The following is a 15,775-nucleotide window of genomic DNA, read 5'->3' on the forward strand; positions in this document are numbered from 1 at the left end:
GCAATATAGAATGGAGCAGCCAGGGCCAAGTTCAGCACAGATCATCAACACCCTCCCACAACCCCCCAACAAGCCAGAACGACCAGTCAGAGTTTCATGGGAAGTGGAAATGCAGATTCAGGGCTCCTATTATGAAAAGAGGTGCGTTGCTGGGGAAAACCAGTGATGCATCAATTTTCATAGCGCCCTCCTTGCCACACCATTGCAACCAAAAGTCTGGAAGCGCGGACAGTCCCCAGAGGCCTCACTGGGCCTGTGCTTGCGACCTGGAGTGGGAGGGGGAGGTGCTGTGGAGTTGCTATGGCCTGACGGTGGAGGCGGGCAGCATCGGGCCCAAGCCTTTGGGCCGTGGCAGTAGACATTGAGGTGTCGGCGATCGCCCTTACCTAGTGGTAAAGTCTGGCAGGTCACATGGAGAAACGTTGCTGACCACTGGCAGTGTCAATACAAAGTTTATTGTGTAGATTACTTAAAACCAACACAATATAAAACATTAAAAAGGCATATTAGGCTAAGAAAAAAAGAAGAATGATGGGTCTGTGCAGTGGCTGACACGTGGTGCCCAAATGTAACATTCAAGGTATGAGACAGTTTAAATTTAAAATATTTGTGTATTTAAAAACTGTTATAAGAAAGCTAGTTTCAATTATTTAAACAAGAAATAAAAGATTTTTTTTAAATCAACCGCAAAGTAAAGTAAATGTATGACAGAGAATTAAACTGAAGTGCAAGGAGGTCAAACATTACTATGCTTAATGTCCAAAGTGCAAAAACTAAAATATGTCAACCCACTAGCATCTCTTTGCTTAATTGTGTGTTCTAAAGAAGGTCCTGCACAGCTTTGAAAAATGTGCCTATTCTTGCCAGTTCACGGGGAAGCATGGTACTAAAAATCCAGTTCATTGCGTTATTGCATGTTCTTATACCATGGGTTAAAAAGAGAGGCTTTAATAACGTTGGGCAACTGCAGAGTAGATATAAAAATGTTTCAGATTTGTAGCCACAAAGTCTACACTTGACTATCTTGGAAAGCATTGGCCAGGTAGGGTTGAAGTCTTTAATGTGTAAAGCCAACATCCTTGTTGCCAGAATTCGGGTCAGGCAGGCTTTTCCAATTGTGCAATTGAGATATGATTGGGCCTGAAGGCCAACTTGGCTGTCGTTATTATATGATAGTGCCAGTGCCCTTTGTGGTTAATGGTTTTTAAGTCTTTGAGAGGAATTTGATCAGTTTTTTCAATATGCTTTTTACTGCAGTATGCGTTAGTAGTGGGGTGTTCAAGACGGTCAAGTCAATGAGAAGAGTGGCTGCAGCCGTTGTTAGGTAGGTGGACCATGGGTTATTATTGATCTTGAATATGTTTTGCACAATAAATTTCAGGGTGCCTGACCTCGCCCTGATGCATCTATGGAAGTTCTTTAGAAAAGACCCCATACTGGACCATGCGATGCTCCCAGGCCAAATTTGAGTCTCACCAAGGATCCTCTAGTATAATACGGCAATTTGAACACTCTTTTATAGACTTTTAGGTGTAGTTTTTGATGGTTTTAGTGAGTTGGCCTGGGAAGGCCTCACTGCCATAAGTAAGTGCAGATGGTAATACAGCTCTAAGCACTTCTCTAATTGGGGCTGAAGTGGGACTTTCAAGGGCTGTATGTAATTGGTAGAGTCTAGTTGAATCAGTGCTGCCTTATCCTTTATGTGGCACTTGTGTGCTGCAGGTGCGCAGTTTGCGGAGAACCATGTACCCAAGTAGTTGTAGGATTTGGCTCCAGAGATTTTTAGATGGCCCAAGACCAGTTGCTACTGGAGTGTTTTTACGTCCTTCCAAAGAATAGCACCTTTGTTTTAATGGTGTTTACTACATTTTGTTTGCTTTGTTGTATGGTGCAAAGAATGTAATGTTCTCTGTAGACCTATTTTTGAATTGTCTAACAGAACTATGTTGTCCGCATACTGCAATATTGTGATCTTAGTTTTACCAATTTTTGGAGGGATTGGTTTGCATTGTTGGGAGCCCTGGACATGTCCGTCGTGTATAGGTTAAAGAACATGGGGGCAAGGACGCACCCTTGCTTTAGCCCTTGGTTGGTGGGGATCTTTCTGATCAATGCATTATCTGACAGCTTGACTCTCACCCAAGTGGAGGAATATAAGGAAATAATGGAGTTAAGCAGACTGCTTGGAATTCCCCACACCTGAAGTTTTCTCCATAAGATACCTCTGTCCACCAGGTCAAATTGCTGACCACTGTGAGAAGACTACCTGGAGTGCCTTGGAGCTGTGATCAGTAGAGCCGCTCCTGCGCACCGACGTAAGGAGTTCTGCATTGCATATCACGCGCCACCACTACACTGGGGTGCACGAAGGAGATTGCCAATGGTGGACCATGCATCTCTGCTTCACAGGCCAGAGGATTTGGTGCTGTCCAGATGCTGTGAAGGGTGAGGCCCCTGAGCAGTGCCGAAATTGTGTTGTGGGAGCGCTGCAACTTCACGGCTTAGAGAGCCCTGTTGCATCACCTGCATCTGGAGGTTCCCCAGTGGACTTGGCGGCGACTGCTGTACCAAGGCTTGTGAAATCCCACCTGGCTGAGGCTCCTCATGGCTGAGTAACAGATTTGGAGAGAGTGCGGCGGATTGAGCTCCGGTGTCGATGTCCAGGTGAGGAGAAGGTGGGACGCGGAGTGGAGGAGGCCCTAGTCTCAAGTCGGGCCGAGACCTAGCACCTCTGGGTGGGCACACCATGCCCTGATCAATCCATGCGCTGCGCCTGACCTACATCACCGAAGACACAGCACAAGACTGGTGGTAGACTCCACTAATTGGCTCTAGTCGCTGACATCGGCCATTGGTGTCAGCTGTAGCCTAGGGCACGGGTATCGGAGGCCCTTGGGCCCGCAGCTTGAACTGTCGCCACTCACTGGGTCACTAGGGAATATGGAATCTGGGTGCCACTGTTAGATCGGAGGAGGCAATGTGTGGTGCTGTCTTTCCTCACCCCCTGGTAGTGAGCTCTTGGGTGTAAGTGGGATTTCCATTGGTGCCACCGAACAAAGATTTCTGACTAGCATACACCTGATTGGAGGAGATGGGCCAGCTGGCCACACTGTACTGCACCCCATGTCATACATAGGTCCTGTGTGTCTGGCGCAACAATGGCCCGCCTGCAGACGGGGGCGGCACCAACATTTGGCCGCCCCTCTGTGTCGGTGAACCGAGCGGCTAGGGATCGCTGTCCGCGGGGGTAAGTGACAGTGGACATCCTGGACTCCAAATTAGACTCTGTACTCGCAGTGGGTAACTCCCTTGAACAAACGGGCACTTCCTTTGTGGGCCGCATAGCCAAAATCACAGCTGACTTCACCCTGGAGTGCACAGATCATCACAAGCTGACTTAGAAGATACATGACAATGAGCAAGAACTGGGCAAAGTCCCCCCAAGTACTGTGGTAAATAAAAACCTAGTTATTTACGCCGTTCGGAATTTCTATAATTACCCAAGAAAATGGTAATGCATAAAATGAGGAGCAGAGTCTGTGGGGTTCGAGTTGAAAGGGTTTTATTCCAGAACTCGAGTTAATCAATGAAATGAATGAAATTTGATTTGTAGAGCGCATGGCTGCCCAAAAGCGTCCCAGCGCTTGCTTAGGGAACCCGTCCTGGTATTCCCCTGCGAGATAACCCATTACTGGGCATCCCCAAGGTGAAAGCTAGGCATCCTGCTGCGAGGGGCCGTTGTGGAGATTAAGCAAGCTATTGCCCAGAGTTACAGAGTGGGACTCCATGATTGGAATAGGCACCGAGGCGAGAATTGTCAGGTCCTGGGGAAATTTGAGCCCAAGACCCGCCGAGGCGGGGAATTGAACCCTGGTCCGGGCCAGACCTCTGCATCAGGGTCTGCCGCTCCAACCACTTGAGCCACACTTCTCCACCCAACCACTTGAGCCACACTTCTCCACATTAAGGGAGAGCTCCTTCACCAAGCGGGTTCAGGAGTAGTCTACTTTACTTGAAACATATCAGCACTTTTATACAATACGAGTACAATCAGAAAGAAGGAGTTTCCCTTAGACTTGATTCAATCATTTCATGATGTAGTCATACAGAAGACATAGCATACTTGTCCTCGTTTAAAGAATAACCTGAATAGCATTTACACATGGACAAACATATTGCATCGAGGTGATTGAGGTAACAAGTTACAGGGTTGCTAGTATCTGAGGACAGAGAATCGAGACATTGTCACAGGGTCATTTCTGTCAGAAAGGTAAAGAGGACGAGACATTGTGCGTTCTTTACTTCGTACACAAAGACGGTGATGTTTCACAATGGTATGTGTGTGCAGCGGGGAAAAGGAAGAATGGGCTGTAGTAAACTACTCTTCTTCGTGGCTGTCTCGTGTGCTTGATTAGGTTTTCCCTTGGTTGTTAACCCAACCCGTGGCTGTCCTCGCAAACTAGGAAATCATTAATGAGCGAGAGCTGCTCGTTCGGTGAGAGAGTTAGGGAGGGGGGGGGGGTTTCCGAGTCAACCATCCGACTGACTCCGTTCTTGTCTAAGGGAAAATATCGAACGGGACGGAAACCTGTAGGTTACATGGTAGCTGGTCATTATTCTTTGCATGTGTCAGTTTTACGAGAAAGAGAGCAGGCAAGAGGGGGTACAACAGGATTTATGCTTCAAGTAGGAGAATCGGCTTGCCTGGTCGATGTTAGGGTGGATAGGGTGCATGATGGGACACCAGGGGAAAAAGGAGCTTTTTAGTCAAGTTCCACATTCCCTCCTTGTCCCATAGAAACCCTATTACAGAAATTCTTAATCAATTTCTATATTCATCAGGTCGTATACTTGCTCCTGCAACATAATTATTTCATTTTTCTTTCCTCTGTTTCGTGGACGAGGAGTACAGGAAGTGGCACACAGTCCATAAAGGGCGGGGCCACACTGGACACAGAGGCAACAGGTGAAGATAGTGGCCACAACGAGGCCCAGGACTGTTAGTGCCTTCCACCCCCAGGTGGACAGGAGATCCCATAACCAGCCGGTCAGGGACCATGTGCCGGTGTTCATATCCAATTTGTCGAATAGAACATGAAGGCGGGAGATAGCAGAATAAACTGATGGGGCGTTGTCTGGAATAAATACACAACAACTGGACCCTATTACCTTACACACACCACCATGGTCGGCTAACAGGACATCTAAAACTATACTGTCTGCAGCTACCTCAGCTGTGATGTTATTTAAGGCGCCAGTTGTTTCGTCTATGGCGGCCTGAACTACACGGGTTAGTTGCCGGATGTGGCGACTATTTGCCATAGGTCCCCAGAAAGGGAGAAAACCTTTAAAGAAGTCTCCTACTTCTTGTCCTGCAGTATCTTCTGCATCTATGACCCCCCTTCGTTGTCTTCTAACTTGGGTCAGAGGGTCAATCAGGTGGTAATTGGCGGGGGCTGTGTAAGTCGGTGGTAATAGGAATGCGATGTAGCACTTTCCAGACCAGCCTTGGGGCAACCAGGTGCGCGCATGGGGTCCACAAATGAAATAGGTGTTTGGGGCAGTTACTATGGTCGGAAAATCGGGAGCGGGCAGTGTGTATGTCCTGTCACACTCGCTGTTCCCCATTACTTCCCCTTTTCCTTTCCCCCTTATGCAAAACCGGCCGTTTTGCGGCACTACCCAACCTCCTTGATCTGTCCGTCTTTGATCAACGGAAAACATTTCCCTGAAGGAAGCAATGTCATGGAACTGGGAGTAACTGATATTTTCGTGATCTTCAGCCCTCCCCCAGGTAACAGTGAGATCCACCATTTTAGAAACAGCCTTTACTATTTTGGTCTTTACCTCGTTCCAATTACTTTCGTTTTTCAATCTGGTCGGGGGAATGTTTCTGACTGAGGCAGAGAATATCATGGCTAAGGCATAGGCGGATCCTGAATAACCAAACGGGAGGGAGAAAAAGGGCATTCCCTTATGCACGGAATGTGGCATCAAGCCACAAACCCAACAGTTGGTCTTGTTAACTATGAGCTGGTGTTTATGGAGGGTGGAAATTAATGTATTATTTATAAATTCCTTTCTTCTGTCCTCGAGGTGTGGGGGAAGATCAACATAGGAATGCATAGTGGTATTCTTTACAAGTGTGGAAGAATGTAGAGGGAAAACTGTACATAAGATCCATCCCAGGCACGCTGCTACACAGCAAACAAGCAACATTGTAAACAGAAAGATCGAGAACCTGCTATGCAGTAATTTTACATAATTAGTCTTTTTCCATTGACGCACCGCGTCATTTCTCCTCATGATGTCTATGGATTTAATATCAAGATGTCTCTGAACACGAGATCAAAACGTCTCCCAGCAGCCGCTTCACCAAGAGCTTGTTCCTGGGCTTAATTAGCCACCGGTGCGTTATGATCAGGTGCAATGTCTTTAGTCTGTTTTTGGTGAGATCGCAGCCGCGATCTGTATTCCTGTTGAGGAGTGAGTTCTGGAAGTGGTGAAATATTATCCGTGGCGTTTGTAGTTGTTGAACAAGGCACAGTGTCTGTGGGTGTAGGTCCAAAAAATCTCCGACAGTGGCTAGCGTGGAGCCATCCTTTGCATCCTTCCACTTTGACGGCGGTCCTCGTGGTCAGGAGGACCAGCTTAGGAGCTGTCCATCTCTTCTCCAGGGGGCTGGTACGATCAAAATTTCGGACCAATATCCAGTCGCCGGGCCTGATGGTGTGTTCTCCAGGCGTGGTATGATCTGGAAATGCTGCTGTAACCTGTGAACGACAAGATTGGAGTGCAGACATCAAGGAAGCCAGGTAATCTGTCAACATATTAGAATCAATGTCAGTCAGTTTTCTAGGAGAAGGGACACCCCAGATGTTAGGAGGTCTCCCAAATGTTATTTCGAAAGGGGACAGTCCCGTCTGGGAATGTGCCACCATTCGCATATAAAAGAGAGAGACCGGGAGGGCAGTGACCCAGTCTATCCCTTTTTCTGCACATACTTTGGCTAGTTTTGTTTTCAAGGTCTGGTTGTGCCTTTCTACCAAGCCAGCTGCTTGGGGGTGTCGGACACAATGGAATCTCCAGGAATATCCCAATAAAAGAGAAACAGCCTCCATCAGTTTGGAGGAGAAAGGCTGTCCATTGTCTGAATAAATGACCCTTGGTAACCCATACCTGGGCAAGAATTATCTCACTAATTGCTTAGCGGTTGTCTGGGCACCATAGTCTGGGACGGGGTATGCTTCAGTCCATCGTGTCAGTGTACACACTACCACTAGCACATATTTGTATCCTCTACATCGGTCCATCTGGATATAATCCATTTGGAGGACTTCGAAGGGATGATCAGGAGGCTGGAATCCACCTTGTTCTACTGATACACCTTTACCAGGATTAAATTGGCAACATATCATGCAAGTTTTTACTTTTTGTTTGGCTGCAGATCTCAAATGTTTGTTAAACCAGATATTCCGTAAACTATCCAGCATACCTTTCTCACCTAGGTGGGCGGGACTATGGGCCATGTCAATTATGACTTGTACCATGGAATCAGGGAGAAACCACACTGTTCGGTCTTTGGTCATCCAACCTTGATCTGTCTGGACCCCTCCTTGTTCAGCCCATTTCTTTATCTCATCTGTGGTGGCATGTGTCTGTATGTCTAGCACATCTTTCAAAGGGTCTCTCACTACCATAGTGACAGTCTGTGTTGGTACCTGAGAGTCTGATGTGTTCACTGGACTTTGGGCTGTCTGTTTAGCAGTCCAGTCCGCTAAGTCATTTCCTTTGGTTATGGTGTCTGTAGCTTTGGTATGTGCTTTACATTTCAGAATAGCTATGGCTGTAGGTAGGTGTATGGCATCTACTAGGGCTTGAATCAGGGGACCATGTTGTATCTTGGCCCCATGTGAGGTAAGGAAACCTCGTTCCTGCCACAACACTCCAAAATTGTGAACTACACCGAATGCGTATTGGGAATCGGTATAGATGTTCACTTTCAATTGTTTTGCCCATATGCAGGCCTGTGTCAGAGCGATGAGCTCTGCTGCTTGAGCTGACAGAATGTCAATTCTTTGGGTCTCTATAACTTTACAGTCCGTTGTTACTGCATAGGCTGCCACTAACTCTCCAGCACTTGTCCTCATGCACGACCCCTCCACATAGAGTGTTACATCAGGATCTGGGAGTGCAACATCTGTTAGGTCTTGTCTTGGTTTTGTCACTACGTCGATCATTTCCACACAGTCATGTTGTGTCGTGTCATCTGAGCTTGAGGGCAAAAGGGTAGCAGGATTCAATACGTTGCATCGTCTGATCTCTATGTGTGGCTGAAAGAGCGTTAGTTCGTATCCTGTCAGTCTTGCTACAGTCAGGTGTTGGGTCTGTGTTCTGTTCAGAAGGACTTCCACAGCATGTGGTACTTGTACTATCAGAGGATGTCCTAACACTATTGAATCACTTTGTCTTATGGCTAGGGCTGTAGCCGCGACGGATTTCAGACATGCAGGCAAAGCTTGTGCTACGGGGTCCAATGTGCTAGAAAAATAAGCACAGGCTCTGTTTCTTCCTGCTTGGTCTTGTGTGAGGACGGATAGTGCTGTTCCATCACGTTCTGTCACAAACAGGGTAAAAGGCTTGCTATAGTTCGGGGTGGCCAGAACTGGTGCTTGACACAGAGCTAGTTTCAGAGCTTCAAATGCTTGGGAGTGTTCCGATGTCCAAGGGAGAGTTGTATGAGTGGCTGCTTCCACTGTGGTTAACTGTATGAGTGGCTTGACTATGTGGGCATACTGAGGGATCCATTGTCTGCAATATGAAGTGAGACCAATGAATGCACAAACTTCTTTTTGTGACTTTGGCTGTGAAATTGTCGAAATCAGTTGGATTCATTCTTGTGTTAGTTGCCTACCCTCTTTCGACAGCAAATGTCCTAAGTAAACTACTTGCTGTGCGCAGAACTGTAATTTTGAGGGAGACACCTTGTGACCTTTGTCTGTCAGGAAATGTAGGACTGTGAGAGATGCTTTTTCACATTCTGGTTCTGTCCTTGCAGTGACGAGGATGTCATCTACATACTGTATCAACGCTGTGTTGGCAGGCATATTGATACTGTCAAGTTGTCTTTTTAGTGCTTGGCTGTAGATGCTTGGACTTTCTGTAAAGCCTTGGGGAGCTCTAGTGAACCTGAAGCTTTGTCCTTTTAAACTGAATCCGAAAAGATATTGACTGTCGGGATGTATAGGAATGCTGAAAAACGCATTCTTCAAGTCGATGACTGTGAAAAATGCAGCTTCGGGATCTATGGCAGTCAAAAGTGAAGAAATATCTGGGACCACCGGATATTGTGGGATCACACATTTGTTCAGTTCTCGAAGATCAACCACCAGCCGGTAGACCGGGGGTGCCTGAGGGTCAGTCCTTTTTAGGACCGGAAGAACTGGAGAATTGCAAACATTTGAACCAGTCTCGATCACCACACCATGCTCTATGAGTTCTTGGATTATTTTTAGTAAGGCTTGTTCAGCCTCAGGTGGAATCTTATATTGTCGTATACGAGGTAGGACTACACCCTGCTTGAGCGTGACTTGATGTGGGGTGATGTCCATGTAACCGACATCAGTCGAGCTTTTTGCCCACAAATGTTGTGGGATGTCTTTTAGTCTGGGGTCGAATTCTTTGACTGTGAAATGTCCTTTGAAATCTCGTAGGAACAATTTTACCCCTTCCGGTGAACAGCATATCACTGCTCCTAGTTCTTTGAGTGTCTTGATTCCTAGTAAATTCTCTGGGCACGTTTCTGTAAGGACCAAATCAGTAGTACGTGTCAGAGGGCCTACTCCTAAAGAGACTTGTTCGGATACTTTGTTTATGATCGGTTTTCCTAAAAAGCCCAGAGATATATTATGTGAGCCAGAGAGAGGAACCTCTGGGACTTCCTTATGACTTATGGTAGTCCTACTCGCCCCTGTATCTATGAGGAATTTTCTGTCTTGTCCCAGTAAGTGAGCTTGTACATATGGACCTTTCTGATCCACTGGAACTGGAATAAGGGGCAAGTCACTTTCTCTCTCAAGGCTGTCTCATGCACATTGTTCAAACTCGGGGTAATCTGATTGGGCGTACTGGTACATCTGTGTGGTAGCAGTAGCGGGCTTCTGAACCTGTGGCGGCGTAATGGTTTGAGGCTTCTGAGTGTTACCTGGTCTAGGAGTGTGAGGGCGTTCTTTCGTCTTTCCTGTCGCTATGTTGTGTTTCAGAACTGGACATTCCCTCACAAAATGGCCCTGCTGCTTGCAGTAGTTGCAAGTACCTTTATTGGCCCCCACATTACCTTTGGGGCCCGTATTTACTGGTGCCGTCTGTGCAACCAGTACCTTCATTTTTGTGTCTTTTACCATTTTCTTTCCTGTTCTTCCCTTATTCTGTTGTGGTGGTACTGTAACATCTGCAACATTTGTGAAGGACTATTCGCTTGCCAGGTACTCTCAATTTTCAGCACTATATTCCTGATGGGGGGTAAGGCGTTGTCCACCAATTTGGACACAAAAAGATGAGGATATGCCTCGCTGCTATGTGCGAGACCACTATTTATAGAGAAACATTTCTCCAATCTGGTGTAGTAATCACCTGTATCCTCGTCTGGCTTTTGTTTACAGGCAGAAATGGCATCCCAATCTTCCTTTTTCGTTGTCAACAGCAGAGGCAAGACCTGTATGAGGAGACTGGGCAGTTCTCTTACGCGCTCAACTAGACCTTCACCTGGTTTTCTGTCTGTCTCTTCTTGTTCTAGGGCAGTCCACGTGATCTTTTTACCACCCACCTCCCAATCCTTTTCCTTCAATTTGTCAAATATGCCTGTAGGTAGAATTACTTTAAGGAGTATTATTATATCGGGATATGTAAAACTACCCATTTGGAGGATATCTTTCAACTCCCTATGAAATCCTCCGGGATCTTTTTCGCGAGAGGGCACCATCTTTTTCATTTCCATTATCTCTAACTTGGTTAGGGGAGTATACACATGCATTCGTTGCAGTGTACCATCTGGTTGGGGTATGGGGTGGACTTCTCGTAAAGGATATTGGCCTATACTGTAAGATTCATGATCTGATGAGGCTAAGGTAAGTTGGAGGAAACGGAGGCGCAGATCCAGAATGGTGTTGATCAATTCCGGTCCCCGAGACCTCCATCTATCTGTCACTACTTCTTGTAACAATTTGTATAGCTTGTCTGGTCGGTGGGAGTTATTCTCGTATAAGGTAGCCAGGTGTTGGACCATATAAATACCTGCTAGTCGTTGTTCTGCTCGGGGGAGAGACAAAAACATTTGTGCTACTATATCTGGGCCATACACCCGGTGCTGTGATATCCAATGGGTGGCAGACCGGGCCAATTCTTTTTCTTGCTGGGTAAGGGGAGGCTCATTGTCCATCCATTCATCTAGGGCTCTCTCCGTGGACTGAAAAAGATCTTCCGAAGAAGGATCTAATCTTTTAATTTTCTGCGACATTCGTGGGGTTCGCCACTTGGAGCCAGGACAATGTCGCGCTACACCCAGGAAATTCATTCTATCTAGTGTCGGACCCTCATCTTCCTCTGTGTCGTCCTCCTGTGTGACTTTCTCAGAGTGAATAGTGACAATTTTCTTAACCAGTCTTTTAGTTATTTTGTCGATCTGATGTCCCAGATCGTGTGCTCCTCTGTGTATCTGATCGCTAAGATCTATTAACTCAGAGTCTACGCTTCCATTACCCGGGTCTAGTTCCCGGATTAGACAATTTATGATGAACCGCAGGAGCAGTCCTCTGATGGGAACTTTTCTGTTTTTCATGACCTGGACCAGAGTATCCGGACCTTCACCTGTCCGTATGAATTCGTAAACTCTATCCAAATGCTTCGTTATATCAGGGACCTTTTGGAGTTGACCCACGGCTAGTCTTAATCTTTCTGATATCGTGGTCATTGGGCCACTACCGGGTTCGGGGTCGTCAGGACACTCAAGAGGCGGGACATCGTCTTTATCCTCAGCCCCGTTCCCGAACACTCCTAAATCAGAGGTAGAACCACCGGCTACTAGTTCAGGAGCACGTATGGACGGGCGTGTTCTAGGCATGTTTACATAAGCGGGGGGTGGTTTGGACAGATAGGCAGGGAGGAAATTTTCGGGAGCAGTGGGAATTACTTTCACTGGGGACTTGGGGGGTTCTTCTACAATTTCTTCAGGCAAAAACGGTATAAATACCAGTAACAAGAGCGTTTCTCTCTCTCTCTACCTGTTCAGCTAAGACTTTCTCGCCTTCTTCCTGTAATTGCTTTTCTTTAGCCTGTTCCGACATTCTCTTACTTTTCTCGACTTTCCCTAGTTCTTTCTGGGCCCTCTTATGCGTTTCCTTACGCCATAACTCAATGGCTTCTGTCTGTGAGGGCCTCGCCTTTCTTTTCCATAACTCTTCCTCCACTCTCATAATGCATTCTATATCCCATGTACCCGTGGCAGGCCACCTATACGCCGTCTCTAATTTCTCGGTATAGTCTACCCAAAGGTCTAAAAATAATATGGCACTCAATCCATGTTTGTTGTACATGAAATATCCAGGAGTATCTCTAGGCGGAACTTTAACTGGTTTTTCTAACAGATTCCTTTTGGTGCCAATTGTACGTAATTTGGAAAACAGAGGCATTCTTAAACTCAACAAATTACGATTTAAAAGACTTGGAATATACAAAAACGAACACGTTATACACTAGAATATAGTGCAACCGTACCGGTTTCACGAATGAAACACGTCTTTACCGTTTTCCAAAAAATGGAACCCGTCTTTATACTATCTCAGTGGTACTCACCAAGAAGCAAAACTTGAAGACCTGGTCATCGGACTCTTGACGCTTGCGCAGGAATTCGGGGCTCCAAAGACCTCAGACTCGGCGCTCTCACTGGTCGGGCTCTGGGTTGGGACGCTCCGCTATCTTCTTCATCGCCTCGTGTGGATGATCAGTCGCAGTCTGCCTCCTCCTCGTCTCGAGGGAGTTAGCGGGAACACCCCGCTGTTGTGCACTTGAAGTCCGTCGAAAGTATGGAAGGGACAAGGACCCGACTTACATCGCCGGCGCGTAGGGAAGAGGGAGCGTCCCTGTTCAGGCGCCAATTAATGTGGTAAATAAAAAACTAGTTATTTACGCCGTTCGGAATTTCTATAATTACCCAAGAAAATGGTAATGCATAAAATGAGGAGCAGAGTCCGTGGTCTTCGAGTTGAAAGGGTTTTATTCCAGAACTCGAGTTAAGGGAGAGCTCCTTCACCAAGCGGGTTCAGGAGTAGTCTACTTTACTTGAAACATATCAGCACTTTTATACAATACGAGTACAATCAGAAAGAAGGAGTTTCCCTTAGACTTGATTCAATCATTTCATGATGTAGTCATACAGAAGACATAGCATACTTGTTCTCGTTTAAAGAATAACCTGAATAGCATTTACACATGGACAAACATATTGCATCGAGGTGATTGAGATAACAAGTTACAGGGTTGCTAGTATCTGAGGACAGAGAATCGAGACATTGTCACAGGGTCATTTCTGTCAGAAAGGTAAAGAGGACGAGACATTGTGCGTTCTTTACTTCGTACACAAAGACGGTGATGTTTCACAATGGTATGTGTGTGCAGCGGGGAAAAGGAAGAATGGGCTGTAGTAAACTATTCTTCTTCGTGGCTGTCTCGTGTGCTTGATTAGGTTTTCCCTTGGTTGTTAACCCAACCCGTGGCTGTCCTCGCAAACTAGGAAATCATTAATGAGCGAGAGCTGCTCGTTCGGTGACAGAGTTATGGAGGGGGGGTTTTCCGAGTCAACCATCCGACTGACTCCGTTCTTGTCTAAGGGAAAATATCGAATGGGACGGAAACCCGTAGGTTACATGGTAGCTGGTCATTATTCTTTGCATGTGTCAGTTTTACGAGAAAGAGAGCAGGCAAGAGGGGGTACAACGGGATTTGTGCTTGAAGTAGGAGAATCGGCTTGCCTGGTCGATGTTAGGGTGGATAGGGTGCATGATGGGACACCAGGGGAAAAAGGAGCTTTTTAGTCAAGTTCCACAGTACCCTGAGCTGCAGCGTTGGAGGTGTAGCAGCTAATGGCACATGTGAAGTCACTGGCAAGAACAGGGGAGGATACGGAGGTACGCTGCCAGCATAACAAAGTGAGTGTGTTGGACCTGCCTGAGGGAGCAGAAGGGGCGGATGCAGTGGCATATACTGAGACGTGGTTGCGTGACCTACTGCCAGCATGGGCACTCTCCCCTTTCTTTGGTGAGGAGAGGGCCCATCGAGTTTCGGTGAGCCACACAATGCCGGGGACAGATCCTAGACCCTTTCTCTTGTGCCTCCTACAGGGTTTGTGACGCTGTCCTGAGGCAGGTACGCAAGCTGGGGGAGGTAAAAGTGTATAACGCCACAGTTACCTTCTTCCCTGACTATGCCTTTGGGGTGCAGGTGCAGAGGGGCTCGTTTCTAATGGTTACGCGATAACTCAGAAAGTTGGGCATCAAATACTCCCTCCTCCTCCCGTAAAGATTGCGAGTGATCTCAGGTGTTGACACACAAATCATTGACGACGCTGAATAGGTCTGGACCTGGCTGCAATCCACTAGTTGCCACGTGCTGTGGACATGGAGTGAAGGGTCTGTGCAACAAGCTGTCATTCGTGGAGCCAGTTATACTGGGAGGTGTAGGAGGACCATACATACCTGCCACAATACAACCAACATGCATGCAGCGCCAACAATGCGCAATCATACTCAGAGACAGGATCCCAACACTTCCCCTGAATGCTCCCCCAGGGACGTGGGCTCCACTGCAATGTGGAAGAACTATATAGGATAGACCAGTGCACAGCAATGTTCGATAAAGGTTAAATGAAAGTTACTGAGTTTAACAGGTGCTCCCTAGGTATCGTCTCCTTCCCACTGGACAAATGAGATCATGAAGTGCATTCAATTGTGACAATTTAAAAGCCATTGCCAATAACAAAAGCATTAAATGCATTGAAGTAGACAAGGGCGGCGCCCTGGTTGTTATGAACTCAGATATGTACAATCAAAAACTCAAAGATCTCATATCAGACGAGACCACTTATTCTAAACTGACGGGCAATACCACACAACAATTCACCACAATCCTCATGGATATCGTAGACAAGGCATATGAACACAGCATTATAAATAAAAAAAAAAACACTTTTTGATCAAACAAAATCCTAGGAGTCCATTGATTTATGCAGTACCAAAGATTCATAAACATCCTATTGATCCTCCAGTACGTCCAGTATTATCCACACGAGGGAGTATCCATGAACCTATCGGACAATACCTTGATAGACATTTACAACCCACAGTTCAATCCTTATCTAGCTATATCAAGGACACCACAGATTTTTTGCGCAAACTGCAAAACGTCAAGATAGACGCAGATGAGTGACTGTAGCTATGTACAGCCGACATAACTTCATTATATACTTCAATTCCCCATCTGGAGGGGATAGAAGCCATGGAACAAGCAATCCTGAAATTGGACGTAGAAGAAAACATGCAACTCTTTCTCATGGAACTAGTGATCTTCACTCTATACCATAGTTACTTCAGGCATAAAAACGACTGGTACTTGCAACTAGTGGGCACAAGCATGGGAAATTGCGCAGCCCCAGTACATGCAAATATATACATGGGAGAATACTAAAAAACAAATATTTTGTCAAGCGAAGTTTGGAACAAGCACA

This window comes from Lissotriton vulgaris, chromosome 3_2 (genome assembly GCF_964263255.1).
Source record: "Lissotriton vulgaris chromosome 3_2, aLisVul1.2, whole genome shotgun sequence".
Classification (NCBI taxonomy): Eukaryota; Metazoa; Chordata; class Amphibia; order Caudata; family Salamandridae; genus Lissotriton; species Lissotriton vulgaris.